General features: G+C 38.6%; 1 protein-coding gene across 21 annotated transcripts in view; it reads right to left on the bottom strand.

Annotated features, from left to right (window-relative positions):
- The window catches only part of LOC118919346 (uncharacterized), a 54,723-nt gene extending 39,540 nt beyond the window's left edge, over positions 1-15,183 (bottom strand). For all 21 annotated transcript variants that reach the window (XR_008992823.1, XR_008992824.1, XR_008992822.1 and 18 more), the window contains exon 1: positions 15,006-15,183. The gene's annotated coding sequence lies outside the window, so the exon portion shown is untranslated. The remainder of the gene's footprint in view (positions 1-15,005) is intronic.
- Positions 15,184-16,088: the final 905 nt, after the last annotated feature.

Here is a 16,088-nt window from a genome sequence, read left to right as displayed (position 1 = left end):
TATATGGTCTTTTCTTTCTGTTTCTTTTGTATATGAAAAAGTCTTTCTGTTTCTTTTGTATGTGGTCTAATTAATTTATCAATCTTTCCTTTACAGCTTCTAGATCATAACATAGTTACAAAGATCTTCCTTACTTCAAGATCACAAATGAATTCTTCTATATTTTCTCCTATTAAGTTTTTGTTTTCAGCTTTAAATTTCCTATCCATTTTCAAGTTTATCTGATGTATGACATGAGGGTATTGGTGTAACTTTATTTTTTCAGGTTATTCAAGTGTCCCAACATGTTTTCATGAAAAAAACTCATATTTTGCCATTAATCTGTAATGCAACTTAGACTTTCCCCATATATTTATTCTATTGATCTGTCTTCCTGTTTATGTGCCAGTACCATAAATTCACAGTAGTATATTATCTGGAAGGCATAATCCCTCTTTACTGTTATTGTCTTTTAAACTTTCCCAGCTCTTTTCTTTGTTTTGTCTTCATTTGAACATTAGAACTACCTTTTCAAGTTAAAAAAATGTAAAGTATTTAAAAGTATTTAAAATTTTTCTTCATATGTGTTTTGAATATTTATTGCTATATTTATTCCTGTGGGGTTTTTTTCCTACTTGTTGGTATAGAAAATGGGATCTTCTATTGTAGCTTCTATATTTATTGATGACCTATTGTATGTCAGGTACAGTGATAAGCACTGGGATACAGCACAGAAAAGAAGAAACAAGTTCCCTACCCTCATGAAGCCTATAAAACAGTAGTGCCACAGAGTAAATAAGTAATTGCACCAATAATCACAGGATTGCTGTAGTGATAAAGCCCACATGGGGAAAAAACTGTAACTGAGTACAAATAGGAACATAATTCAGACTGGAGGTTCAGATAAGACTCTTCTCAAGATATGTTACTTTAAGGTGAAAGAGAGAAGGTTCAACTTGTATAATTAATAAATCTTGAATAACTCCTTGGGATCCATGTATGATCAGCATGGGCACAATTTAGCATATGCGTTTATATATTTGACTCTGAGTCCTGGAAGTATTCAGATATTCAGAGAAGAAAAATCCTGATTGCTTCTCAGTTTCCTTCCATTTGCCAGGTTCCAGAAATGATAGTCTCAAGGCAAAGCACCTTAACCACTACCGGAATTGCCAGATACAATACATACCTACACAAAAATAACTAGTACCTGTCAATCACTCTTCTCTGCTGCTCGAAATTGATAAAGAAAATTTCAGTAGTAGTTAACAACTTAAAAAGGAGATATCTAAGGTTTTTGCAGTGGGGGAGTTTTTTTGGTGAAAAGGGCTGAGGCTGGAAAGAAATATAGCATACGGAAAGTGAGAAGAAAATTCAAAATAAATAAAAAGACACCTAATTGAAAAATTTGCTTAGAATAGGTTATTCTACATTGGCACCTCATTAATTGTGCTCAGTCTCATTAACAAGACTGAGCCACATTTGTTGGGGACACTACTGAAGGAAAAGCATGAGGATAAAATATTTTTGCTCTTTCTGTTAAGGGCATGGTTACTTCCTGATACATAAAGGGAAGTACCACTCTAGGCACCCTGGGAAATGGAGCTGAGGGTCGGGAGCTTGAAGGAAGTCAGTGTTGTGTTTGTAAAAGAGATGACATGGAAGAGGTGAGACAGAGATACTGATAAGGGTAGAGGATGAAGAGATAAATGGAAGGGACTAGATACCAGCTGGTTTAGAAAAGAGATAAAGAATCAAGCTAGTCAACACAGATTCTGGCAGGTATGGGACGACCTAAAACAAGCGGGCAGTGTTTTCTACTAAGCCCAGAGAGGGTTCTTTAGAGCTGTGCTGGGAAAAACAAATTCAGGCCACCTGGACAAAAGCTGGCCTCAATTATGGTCAAGTCTGAATTAGAGAACATTTTAAATAAAATGCAATTTTTATGTTCTTAAGTCTATCTAATAACATGGATTTCTCTAAATGAGCCAAACAATTTGTTCCTTCACAGCATAACTTCACTTCCCCTCCTTACTTACCTAAAATCCTTCATTGAAATCAACTACAGAACCTGCCTTATCCCCATGATCCGAGGTATTTTATTAACACAGTGAGTTCACTGTCTGGCTTCCTCACACTCCCTCTTTCATGCTGAAAGGCATCTGTAGTCTGTTTTGCTGTTTCTGAGCCTACTATCACTGTAAACTCAGGTTGATGTGGTAGGGGCATCCTAACAGACAGGTATACCTAGATCCTGCAAAGAGTGGAGATAACTGTTGCTCAAACAAGAAGTCATAACAGTCTGTGATATCAGTATTTATTAGACTCTCATGTTGGTTGTCTCTTACTGGCTACTTGGAATTGAAATCCCCTATGGCTGGAAATGACTTCCCCAGATGTCATTCTGGTAGAATTGCTAAAGCCAGGGGCTCTTTTGATTCAGGGGGCTTACAAAATAAATATTCTTTAAGTACCTTCCAGCAGGGAGAATCCCTGTTCACCTCTTTCCCCTCAGGAGAGCTAGAACAGGCACCTCTGCTGGGGCTGACCACAAACACTGGGGCCAGACACTGGCAAGGAGGCCCCTGTTGTGCACAGCTCTGGCTGGTCAGCGGGAACATGCTGCTGAGAGGCATTCTGAGCACACCCAACATCTGTGGGAAGGTGTGCCACAATAGACAAGCACGTCTGCCACAGACACCGAGTGGGAGTGGTGGAACATGGGCTAGTCAGGTGCTGGTACACCTTACAATTGTCCCACAAAGTACCTTCTGAAAAACTCTTAATGAGCACCTAGGATTCTCCTCATTGTGAAAAAATTAATGAGAATCTGGCATTCACACAGCAACAGAAAAGAGTAAGGAGCCACACCCTGTTGAGCAGACACCTTCCCACGTTGGAAGAGGGCCCTGATTTTGTGGAGAGAAAAACTGACTTGGCACATACCTAGAGAGGAATGTTTGATTAAAAGAAGAAAAAAAAGTCTTTGTTTTCAGGTTCTTGGTGAAAAGAGGAAGAAAAAACTAAGGGAAGAATCATGTTTTTTAGTTGCTAAAATAAAGGAAGCTTGCAGTAAGCCAAAACATTTAACTCCTTTAGCAGTTTAAATCCACAAGAAGAAAGTGAGGAATTCTCTAGTGTCAACTGGTACCTTCCTCTTTCCTTTGCCACCATTTGAGGAACTGTGTAAGTGTTTACTCACTGGTTTTCACCTCTGTGCAGTTTCCATTTACTCTTGGAGTTTTTCTTTTTTAATATAACTCATACTATATAATAAAAGAATGAATAAAAATAGCGAAATTTTTAAAAACTGGAAAACCTTAACAAAGACTGTTACTTCATCTATGAGGGCAGCAAACTTTTAAATTAGGAGGTGGGCCTCCAGCTTATGAAAGATTCTGTTTAAGAACGGTGCCACTACTTCCACACCAAGTGGCTGCCCAGGTCCAGCTGGTGTGGACTGCACTGCAGCAATGGCGCCAGAGTTCCAGACACTTGGCCTGAATGTTCCTACCACCTGGCATCAGGGGCCGAAGGCAGTACTCTTGGCCAGTCAGGGACACTGACAAATCACTGCACCTTTTTCCACACATTGTGCCAAACAGCGCGCTCAGTTACTCAGAAGTCACGTTTGCTTCAACACACTGTTGCGAGAGAAAAACAGAGTAAATCAAGTGTCTTTTTTCGTTTGTTCTTTTGCATTCTTTTAGCATTTCAAGATGCTTTCAAGCATGCAGGAAGAGAGGGAAGCAATAGGGAGAGGAGAGACTTCCCTTAGATACTAGAATCTATTACTGCTGAGTCAGCTACATGAGACCAAAAGTGGGTCAAACCAGTCACAGGATGGTACGTTAGGGTCAGGACTGAACTTGCAGAGCAAAAGGACTCTTCAGAGAGCCACAGAGTAGGCTTGAGACAGATGGGTGGAAACATTATAAGGTAAAAGGATAAACAAGAGATGCAGTCACAAATCCTGAAACCTGTGGTTGTCTCACTGGGATGTTCCAAGTGTGCTGAGTGATTCCAGGTGCTAAGGTTTTGCCAATTACTTCTCAGTTTTTGCCTTATCTGGCAACTAGAAAGAATAATCTTCCAAGTTTACAGGAAAAAGATGTTTACACTTTATGTCTTTCTGAACTCTGGGTTTCTTTAAGCTTCTAAAGTAAATGTCCAATAGTGTCAAATGCTGCCTCTCCCTCAGAAAGCATGAGGAAGTGTGGAGAAAGTGAAGGTTCCTACGGCCAGGATTCTCACCTGATCCTGGTCGGTTTGCTCACTACATGAGTGGGCAATATGTTGTTAAGTCTGAAAAGAGCTCTGCCCAGTGCTCTGGGCTGCAGGGCTGCAGGACAGCAGAGACTGGAGTGGTAGCAGTGCCCAGGACAGAGACTGAGATGGCTGCAGGGGCAGAGAGACCCAGAGGCAGAGACCGGCTTGCTGAATGCAGACTCACTCTGAGGTGGACAGGATTCTAGTGATTGACCTGCCACCATGGGAATAAAGTTGGGTATAACTCTTTCACCCCTCAACGTTCCACTGTCATTTTTTTTTCAGTCTCATTGAATCCATAGTGAACTTGTCCCAGGCTGAAACCCACTGGCAAGACAGGAAGCTATCCTAATACCTAACACCCTCTCAACAGCCAAATTCCTATGTGTGTGTCGTGGAGTTTGATTCACTAACTACTCCCAAGATCTCCAAGCCAGAAACATAATCCTGAGTTTGACCTCATAGAATGTAAAAGTTTGAGGCAGCTTCAAAGATTTACCTAAGCACCTGGAATGGTACCTGGCACAAAGTAGATGCCCCGTAAATGTCTGGTAAATGAATGAATTCCTCCAAAGCACCAAAAGCACAAGCAGACTGTTGTTAAATTTTTTGGAGATTTTATCACAATACAAATAACAATGTTTGATTAAATATTAGATATATGTTCTAAGAATTCATTAAGCAATTCCTCACCCAAGGGAAATTCTCTCCTAATATCCCAGATTATTATCCTCATTGTAGACTTTTTTTAAAAAGTGCTTTTTTCTCTCTTTCTTCTCCACTTTAGGACAACCTAGGGAAATTATGGATTTTCTTCTTAATGGGGCAGAATAATTTAGTCCTCTCTTGTGGAGAAAATGGAAATACCTATGGCTAGGATCCTCATTTGACCCTAAACCACTTGATGTAATTGGCCTACTGCTAGGCTAATGCTTCCACACCCTAGGCAATGAGCTATTATTGACTGAGTTACTATATAAAGAGCTCTTACCAGTGTTCTGGGCAGAGGCAGAGATGAAGGAGGATTACAGATTACATACAGGATTGTATGCAGATGTAATTGTAGTGCTTGACCTGCCACCATGAGAAGAACGTTCCATTGTCATTCCTTGATGTCAGTGAATCCACAGTAAACTTGTCCAGGGCTGAAACTCAGAAAAGACACCAAGGCAGCTAGAACTCTCAGAGTAGAGGACTAGAGAGAAGAGTATATCAGGGAGAGGAGCAAGTTTCATGGAAAGGAGAGAGTAGTGCAGAGAGAGCCAGAGGACTATATAGTGTTCCCCTGAGTTTTCAGGTGAATTCAGGTCAGCACATGTGTGAGAAAGCTGCCTGATACTGGAGAAAGAACTGCAGAGAAGAAACAGGCAGAACAATGTTTACACCTCAAACAAGTTTGGGAAGAGTTTGTGCTCCCATCAGCCATAGGAAAAAACTTCATAATACACAGGAATCAAGTAGACTACTGAAAAAAGTATTGCCTCAGTAGTGGGTAAAATTGTCTCTTTACTAAATGATATTATTTTCCCACTTAAAAAAAGCATAGAAGTATATTTTGAAAGGATCAACTGTTTCCAAGTAACTGCATCCTAAAACAAAGGTCAAGAATTTTTAAGAAATAGAAAATATCCAGCTTCCCAACAGATATTTTATTGCATTTTCAATAACTGGAATGCAATAATAAACTTATAAACATGTAAAGAAGAAAAAAATATATAGCTCCAACTCAAAGAAAAATCAATTCAATAGAAATAGACTCAGAAATCACAAAGATGATTAAATTATTAAGCAAAGACATTAAAATAGTTGTTATAAATACATTCTTTATGTTAAAGAAGACAGAGGAAAACAAACATATATGGAGACAAGTGGAAGATTTTTTAAAAAGACCAAATTTAAAATCCAGAGTTGAAAATGACTGGACAGGATTAACAGCAGATTAAACAGTGTTGAAGAAAAGGTTAGTAAACTTAAAGACTGAGCAAAGAAACTATCCAAAATGAGACACAAATACAAGAGACACTAAAAATAATAATAATAATAATAATAATGAATAGAATGTCAGGGAAATGCGTGACAGCAATTTCAAGCCACACATTATATACAAGACTGGAGTCCCCAAAGATTAGGAGAGACAGGAAGAGACAGATATTTGCATTGGCAATAACTGAAATATTTCCAAATTCAGTGCAACCTAAAAATTCACAGATCCAAAAAATCCACAATGAACCCCAAGTATAGCAGTGAAGAAAACTATACCAAGGAAAATAATAATCTAATTGCTTAACTAGAAATAAAGAGAACATCTTAAAAGCATCCAGAGAAAAGACATGTTTTGTACAGAAGAAAATGAATAAACAAACAAACACCTTATTACAAGCAATGTGAGCCAGGGAACAATGGATTAATATCTCTAAAGTACTAAAAGAAAAATTTGTCAACCTAGAATTCCATACACAGCAAAATATCTTTCATGAAGGTAAAATAAAGATTTTTTTTCAGACATACAAGAGTTTATAGAATTCACCAAAGACCTTAAACACACATGCACAAAAAGTGGGAAGGAAGTCCCTCAGGCAGAGGAAACTGAGACCAGATGGAAATCTGATGTACACAGGGGAATGAAGAACATTGGCAGCAGTAAACACGGTAATACATTTGTTTTGTCTTTTTGAGAAAAAAAACATTTGTGAGATATCAAATGGGTTTAGATTCCTTTGATCAGCCATTAGTGACCTAATTCTTCCAGAGATACACAGAGAAAAGCTGTGGCTGCTCAGCGATTATCAGCGAGCTTCACTTTCTGGCCTTGCATGTTTTCCTAAGCATCTTTGCAGTAGAGCAAGTACATGTTGGCTCAAGGCACCTTCTGTCTATGGAGGCCCCTGGCTCCCACTCAACTCTGCTCCTTAACCCACAGAATCAGCAGGGAAGGTGGATGCATCAAAAAGACAGAATTCAGATAATGCGGTCCACGCACTGGATCCTATCCTAAGTGTGTTAGCACTCCACCTCTTTCCTCCTGTTTCTTGCTACATGTTTAAAATTGATTGAGTATATTCTGTGATTCATGCACCCTAATTTGGTTGATGAGTCTCCTATGAAATCAAGGTATTTTCCATTGCAACATGTTCAATTTCATTTGAGGGTGCACAGTGAAAATGTAGATTTCCCCCCTATATTAATTCATTTTGTATCTGCCCCCAAGTATTAAATTTTTTTGTCATGTTTGATAACTTCTTTCCAAAGATACTCTTATCTTCTTCATCAGATGAACTCCTCACTGGGAAGAAATTTCCTTTTATGAACTGCTTTTTCATAGGCTATACTTAGACCACTGGCCTTGAAAACAGAGAATTCTGGGTTTGAATCTTACCTTTTCTCTTGCTCTAATTACTAAATTTCTCCAAAACCCATCACTTGAAAACCTATTAGAAATCTAGATTTCCCAGATGTGGGTATCTATGGAATGAGAATTAAAATTCCCTTTCTTGTCAAGTTGTAATGATTAAATGACTTAACATTTTTCTAGAGCCTGGTATGAAATAAGTAACCAACATACTAACAGCCAACAAAAGCTCACTCCTTTTTCTTCTTTCCCTTCCCCTGCCTTTGCAGCATCCCTGCCGAGCAGCTATTCCCTCCCTTTCCCTTCCACCCCAGGAGCAGGGGGCCGCAAGCCCCGCGTGGGTGCCAGCTGCAGCGTCTCCTGTCCCCAGCGAGCTCCCTCCTCACCCTGGGAGGCTTCCGTCCCGCTCCAGCCTCTGCAGCCAGGCAGGAAGCTGTCCCTGTGGGCCACACACTGGTTTACTAAGAGCACTAAGAAAACGCCAAGGCCCACACTCTGCTCTTCCTGGCTCCGTTTTCATCCTCTTCCCCCTTTACTACTAAACAGTTACAACTTGCATAAGGGAAGAATCAAAGGCAACAGGCCCAGGCCAGAGAAACAGCCAAAGGAAAAGAAGTAATAATTTCAGAATCACCATGAGATGATTTTCTCATAGGCTTTCTAAAGCTTCCTTGGCTAATTCCATCCAATTTCCATGTCAAGAAAATCCCTGCCCTTTTGTCCCGAAGTGAAAGACTTATAGGAGGTGTTTATTCCTACTGAGAGAGGAGAAGTGGCCTAGAGAGGTCAGAGCCACCCTGTGATTCAGTGAACCAGAACTCAGGTTCCAGAGGGCTTCCCCACTCCCCTAACTGGGTCTGTCATTGTGTGACCTTTTCCTCCTCACGTGTCTAGTCCCCTCTTGTTCCACTAAATAACTGCCTCCCATTTAAAAAACTGTTCTACTCTGGTGAGAGAAAGAGCTCATTTGAGTTGATTTTTGCACTGAAGTCCTTCATTTCTGTCCCTGCACTCGCACATTTGCTGTTCTGCAGTGTATTCATCCTTCCTGAGGCCAGCAGACTTACGATGTATGACTCAAAAGTGGGAGATAAATAAACGGGAGGAGAAGGAGGCGGAGGGGAGCGAGAGGAGAGGAATGACCTTGAGGGGGAAGAAAACAGAAAGAAGCGGGAGGAGGAGGAAGAGGAAATACACATGGAGGGGAACAATTTCCTCTGGGAATAAGAAAAGCACATTATCAAGGTCTTTGACATCCTTCTGACTTCCCAGACATTCTCTGGAATCTTAAGCCAGTTTCTTGCTTATTTTCACTCACTGACTAGACCAGTCACCTGAGCTTCTAGACTCAGAGCAAAAAGTACCAGATCCTCCAGACATGACCAATCCAGTTCAGGTTGTGCATTAGGATATTTCTTGAATACACACACACACGCACACACACACACACACACACACACACACTTCTCTACATGGAAAATGACAGGCTCCCCAAAATATCATTTCTGATTAAAAACTTGGGGTATAAAAATGACATAACCTCAACTCTCTAAAGGCTTTCCTGACTATTAATTTAAATAAAAGACAGAAAAAAATTTTTTAAACCGTAACAGAAGTTTGTAAAACCTGAGCTTCCTACTTTTAAATGATGAGAAGAAAAGTCATCTTGCTTCATTTGAGTTTGTCCTTTCAGATTAACTTTGACAATTTGTTCTCAGATTAAGAAATAGGTAAACTGTATTTTTCACTTTTCTTATATTTTCCTTTCTGTTCAAGTAAAACTGTATTTGTGAGCCACATTTCAGGATGGACTAAGTTGCCTCTAGAATGGGACTTGGATGAGCTAAAACTCTACTCAGACCTAATGAGGTCTACAGATCTTCAATTTAGTACATTGGTGATACAGCTCCTCCACCCAAATAGAAAGGTAGTTACAGGAATAATGCCCCTCCCTAGGTTGTTACACACCCACCCAGTTCTTTCTGTCCTTCCTTCAATGAGCAGAGAAGAGGCAGGATCACAGTATTAAAACAATATTAAAATAAAGATGAGACTAAGCAGGGGATGCCCCACAATTGTCATTACTCTAACATGAGACGTCGGACCCCAGGGTTTGGAAGCCAAACTGCATAAATGAGCTGTAGCATCAGATCATTGTTTTGGCCAATCAAGTCAACTTGAATTCCCACTACTGATTTCAGAGATGCAACTCCAGGCCATTATGGCAACAGTGACACTGTTACCGATTTTAGCCTATCAGAATTGCTATCTATATGTATGTTTTAATAGGCAGAGACTGAAGTTTTTGAACTGTTAAAAACTAATACTATGACTTTTTTTAAGGTGAGGAAACTGTCAGAAACATAGGATTAGAAGTAAGAAATTTGTTTTGTGAGTGCATCCTTTATGTTTAATAGCTGCACTAGAAGCCAACTGCTTTTCCTGTTTCTTTTTCTCAGGGAAAGAATAAAGATCAATAAAGTATGCTTGAGAATCATAAGAATTCATTGTTCTAGTTTGTGTTATTACAAGAAAAAATATACCAAGAGTGAGAGAACATCTTATAACTGTGAAGCTAAAATTGAGATTCTTCCTTAGTCTCTCTGTAGACTCCATTTTCCCACGTAATATACCCAGAGCAGCTTTCTCTCAGCTTCCAGAACTGGAGAACAAATTGAAAGAAATGAGTATAGTTCTGGCAAATGTGATACAGGACTCCAAAGCATTTTAAGGGAAAACTTTTATAAGACAAATGAATAACTGTAATAAATCTTCAAAAAGGTTAACCCCCTTATCTGAATGTACAGCCTTCCCATGAAACATTTCATAAGCCAAAATGGCATAAAGTAAAGAAACAATGACTGTTAATTTAAATGGAAATACTTTTTAGTATTCCCAGATCTAAAAAATAACCTCTTGTAGGCTTTTCTATACCTTAGGACCCATCTTTCTAATTGCATACAATAAATCGAGATTAAGACAGGTGCACACAGACATGGTTCAAAGACATGGCGGCTTGAGGCTGAGACATCGAGTGTAGTTCCCCGGGAAGGAACTTGGGGGCGCCACTCTCCCCGCTCTGGGTGTGCGCAGCCTCTATCAGGGCTCACGAAAGAAAAGGAGTGCTGAAGGCTATTTTCACTTCACCTTTTTCGTAAAGGAGAAAAATCCTCATTAGATTTCTTTAGCAAAAAAGGTTCTAATATAGGACTTTCATAATAGCAAAGTGGCAAAGTGTGAACTTTTGAAAAGTGGAAAAATATCAGTATTTGAAAAAGGTAATTCAAAGATTAAAACATGCCTAGCTCAGGGATTTCCTATCTTTCTTTAAAGAAAGTTTGTCTTTCTTAATTCCCTTGACATGTGAATAAGTTTTCAAAACTAAGAAGGGCTATTGGCAGAACCTGGAAAATCATGTGAAATAAGGGCATTCTGGCTGCTTGGGGGGCATTTAATGAGAAGATTAAAAATATAAGTCTTTTTAAATGTATTCACTTTTTATTTAGTATGTTTCTATATTATTTTTTAACACAAATGAAAGTACTATAGGCTTTCCCTTTTCTTTGAATTTACCATTTTTAACACTTTCAGCTTGCATTTATGCATATTTAATTTTAAAGCTTAATTACATGAGAATTTAGAGATTGTCACAGGTTAAACCTTTTAAGGAGTTCATTCATTCTTACAATATGGATGAGAAAGTAATTTTCACAAAACAGTCTGTCTTTTTCTGAGGGCTCAGAAGAAAATCCTAACTGTGTAATATGCTTGACAAATTTTTATTACTTGGCACTTTTCGGGTTTTATGCAGATGGTAGTATCCATTCTTCCTAAATTGTTCCATTTCATTTTGAAGGAATTTTGATTTGGAATCCAAGATACATTCCCTGAGGAAAGGGCACCATTCCGGTGACTTTTCCTCACCACACCACACATCTCCCCCTGGGGTTTTCAGCCAATATTCCCTGGTGGCTTCTCTCTACCGGGCGCCATGTCATGGCAATTCCAGTGGTTCCAGCAGTTTCTTAAATGGCCTTGTTACAAAAACATAAACTTCAAATTTCAAGGAAAGCCAAATACAAGGTTCCAAATTCTATTGTGATATTTCATGTTAAAAGGTAAACGCTGGTATTCCTTTTCTTTTAATGAGAAAAAGTTATTGAAAAAGTACATAACTAAAAGCAAGACAGTTATATACCCATTTAAAAATAATAAACTACACATCTAGAGCCAACAGAAATGTCAGATTAGACTTGTGTTTTTAGGTGGATTTTCCTTTCTTTAAAGTTGATTCTGATTTTCAGTTTGCTCTTAGTATGCTTTATTAGTTTTATAGTAAAGAACATCCATAAAGCTTTCAAATAAATATCAACCTAATGAGTTAACTGTTAAATGTCCTTAATTTTTGCTATAATCTTTTGTTCATAATTCAGATGCCAAATTGGTAAAACATACCAATTTATAATTAACAAATATGAAATTTCCTAAAGGTCTTTCAGGTGTTTCATTCTTCAACTTAGCTATGACTTTCAAGGGTTAAAACCTTATTTTACAGAAACAGGAATACTAGCTTCCGGACATCATGGAGGAAAAAAAGAGCTGTGCTAGGAAGGAAATACCCAACGACATCTGAAGAACAGGGCTGCACACCAGAACTGCTCCCCAGCTGCCCCTGGAAACTCATTCTCCCAAGAACACAGGCTGGGTGGGCATTGCTACAAGTCATCCTAGCTGCCTCTTCATTTTCTATTATTGTTGGAAATATCTGCCACAGCCCAGACAGTTCTCCCATTTCCCCCAGGGGTCTGCTTTAAGGGCAGGAATACAGCATCCACCACCCATGAGGACACAAGGTCTGTGACTGCTGTCTCTCTGATGACCGGAAGAGAGCCTGGCATTAGCAGATACTCTACTAGTATGTGTTGAATGAACAAATGATACTGAAGAAACATGCAGTATTTAAGTTTTTTTGTCTATTTGTGCCCATGATAAGGTAAACTCTGGGGGCAAGAACATGATCTTCTCAGCATCTAGTAGGACACTGATATATAACTAATTGTAATGCCCAAAGCCTGTAAGTTACAGCATAACACTATGGGAATAGGCAGTATGGTATAGTGGCTAAAAGTTTAGATGCAAGAAAGCAGACTGCCTGGTTTCAAATCCCAGCTCCACCTTTATGAGCTGCATAACTTTTGGGCAGACAATTTCACTTTTTCTTTTAAAACAGAGATAGTAAGAATATCTACCATACATGGTAGTTGCAAGAACTAAATGTCAAAACACCAAAAAAATGCTTAGAACAAACCAAAAACATAATATGATAGTAGTGTCTTCTGTATTATTATTATTAACAGTTAATTTAGTTTTAAAGTCTTCTAACCCTAGCCTTTAGATTTTTTAGTTCATTTACTCAGAAAAACACAACTTCCTGTTTCTAAGGAGGGAAAAAAGCTTTTAAAAATTATAAAAAGACTCAAAGGCTTCTTGGACATCAAATAGCTCTTACAAAACAACATTTTGATGAGTTAAATGTAAAGGAATCAAAAACATACGGATTAAATTTCCTTTATAATACACATGGGCTTAAAATGAAGAGAAAAGTGCTTAGCAAAACACACTTTGGGTTTGCCAAACACAAAACATTGAAAAACATTTCAAGACATTCCGCAGACTCACAACAGAACCAAGTCTCCCCAATCCACAGTTAAAATCCCCACTCATCTGGACCACTGAGGCCCAAACTGGTCCACAGCTTGTCATCTTTTGATCCATCTTCTCAAAGGCTAACCTCCCAATTTATGAGGAAGTATGTTGTTCCTCAGAAGCAGTACATAAGCAGTTTATAAATTAAAAGGCACAAGTAGGTTATCGTCTGCATATGATTTTAATATTAATATTTTATTGAAGACCTGTAACTATGCATGTGAGTGCAATAATATGTGCTGCATATACCAAAACTAAGAGGTAGACAAACACTTCATAATGAGTTGGTCTTACTTTTATTTTTCTGAGTTCAACATAACCATGAGTAGGAGGCAACTTGGACATTTGAAAGTATTATTCAGGATCAAATAATATTCTAAAAATTGTTTTCTGCATAAAAATATGTTTTTCTAAGATGATTTTCACTTTGAGAGTCTTAGTGCCACTCGCCTACATGTTATCTGTATTGGAAAACATGTAATTACCTGACCTTTCCCTTATATATTAAGTCTATGACATTTTCTATACCTCTAATTTAAGAAAAAAAAAAGTTTCAGGTTTTAGAGTTTTTCTGAAATACATAATTTTCTACACTGAACCCATTTAGATGCTTTCATAGAGGAGCAAAGAAAAGCAGCCTACAAAATTAACTGACACCCAGAAAAGCAGGGACGAATAAAAAAACCAATGTTAATATTAATGGCCTAGTCACATCTAAAGAAGCAACTTTTAGTAACACAGACAGATATAATGACCTGTTATTTTTTGGGGCTAAGCCCTGCTACATGTATTTCCCACAGTAACCTGGATCCAATATTATAGAACTTAATGCATTGAGTTAGTCAGTCTCTCTGTAAATAAAACATTAGGATAAACTGGAAAAGAATTTAATGTTTCTGAATATATCTTAAATTAAGATCAGAGGGTAGCAAAACTAATTTAAAACATATTTCTCTGTTTTTAAAAGTATTATACTTTTCATTTTTTCTTATATTTTTTTCTTAATGACCTTCACTAGAAAGATGCTGGCCTAAAAAGTATTTTTCCCTGTTTAAGAGCAATGTGGGTGGCCCCTTCCTTTAGGGACTGTCAGATTCTCTTTGAGTAGGAAGTCTGCCACTCAAAGAACAATCTTAAGGATAAAGTGTTGATCTGATATGCACATACATTACCTCATTTTTAGAACTAATTAAAAATTTGGTGAATACAGACATTAATTTGCATTTCATCATTAGTTTTATAGAAATGTCACAGTACAGTACCTATTATCATCTCACTAATCCCCTACCCGTTACTCCAGTTTACATGAGAATCTTCTTTTTGATGAATTCAGAATCAGATTTTCTGTATGCCAGTTATCTTGGCTCACAAGAGGCGGGAGTTTTATACCTAAAACAGTTTACAAGTCTTGGAAACTGTTTTAAGTATAAAATTAAAATAATCACTTTGAAAGTAAAATTTTATGACGACCTGTTTTACTCTATGTACATTTTGATTTCTTATAACCAAAAAGTAACCTATCTCGGACGTCTGCGATTTTTGCCATAGAAAAAATATGTCAAAATTTTCAAAAGGATCAGTCTTTAGACAGAAGGACCAGTTAAAATTAGTAAAAGACTACATTATAAATTATTCTCAAAGAAAAAGCATTTGAATTAATTTAAATATTTAAAAGTGACTCAAAATAATCTAATAAAGTTACCTAGATGTAAGGAAAAGGAAGTTTTCGACCAGAATTCCCTCCCGGCCTTGACGGTGCCCACTGTGCCTAACACAAGGGCCTGTCCGCGCATCGGCGGGGTGTCTACGGGCGGCACAGCGGCCGGTCTGTCACGGAAGGTCCGGCCCCGGGGAGGGTGGAAAGGCTGCTCGCTCCTGAGTTCCCGTATGTAAGTGGGCGGGGGGGGCGTGCCCCCAGTCACCAGGGGCCCGCCCACAGAGTTCCTCCCGGGCCCTGGGCGGGGGGAAGAGGAGAGCGCGCGGTGCGGCTGGGGAGGCGGGGCTCGGAGCCCAGCGAGGGGGGCGGAGCGCGCGGAGGAGACAGACCGGGCCGCGAGAAAAAACCCCTTGGTCTGCAGCCCCTCGCCCTCGCGTTCCTTCGGTCTCACCGGATCCATGTATGGAACTAGCGCCGGGCAGGGAACCCCCTCCCTTCCAGGGAACCCCCTCCCTCCCAGAGCTGCACTATACTTCAGCTATTTGTTCGTATTATTTTTCACATGTAAATGAGATTTCTGGGATAATTAATAATGTGTAATACAAAATGAATAATTCGTAATGCAGACTGTTCTTTAATACAATAAACATTTACCAGAAATCTTGATTACGGCATTAGTCACTTAAAGATTTAAGTAGGGAACAAACTCAGACCAGCTACTATGTAAACCACCAAAAGTGTAAAATAAATGAATATCAAATTAATGAAGCTCTAGTACTTAACATGTTATGCAAAGGAAATAACCACAGGTACTCACTACTTGACCGATTTCATGAATTGGGTCAACTTTGAAAAGCATCAGCTCTAAGAACATTTGTGGTCTCTGACTACTTATTGTCACTCAGATATGCAAGTATAATGGTTATTGATCACATAGAAATATTTTAAAAGTATAATTGAACTCATCAAAATAAAATCTTTAAATTTAGCAAGTCTACTGAGTAACCTCCTTTCCATGAAAGTTAATGAAAAAGACTCTAGATTCACTTATTCATCAAACCTATACTAAAGATCCAGTACATGCTAGCCACTGAGGAATCCAAGAGAAACAAGATGTCACAGTTTTAA

Source organism: Manis pentadactyla, chromosome 12 (assembly GCF_030020395.1).
Source record: "Manis pentadactyla isolate mManPen7 chromosome 12, mManPen7.hap1, whole genome shotgun sequence".
Lineage (NCBI taxonomy): Eukaryota > Metazoa > Chordata > Mammalia > Pholidota > Manidae > Manis > Manis pentadactyla.
The sequence above is the reverse complement of the archived record's forward strand: the minus strand, read 5'-3'. Positions and strand labels throughout refer to the sequence as shown.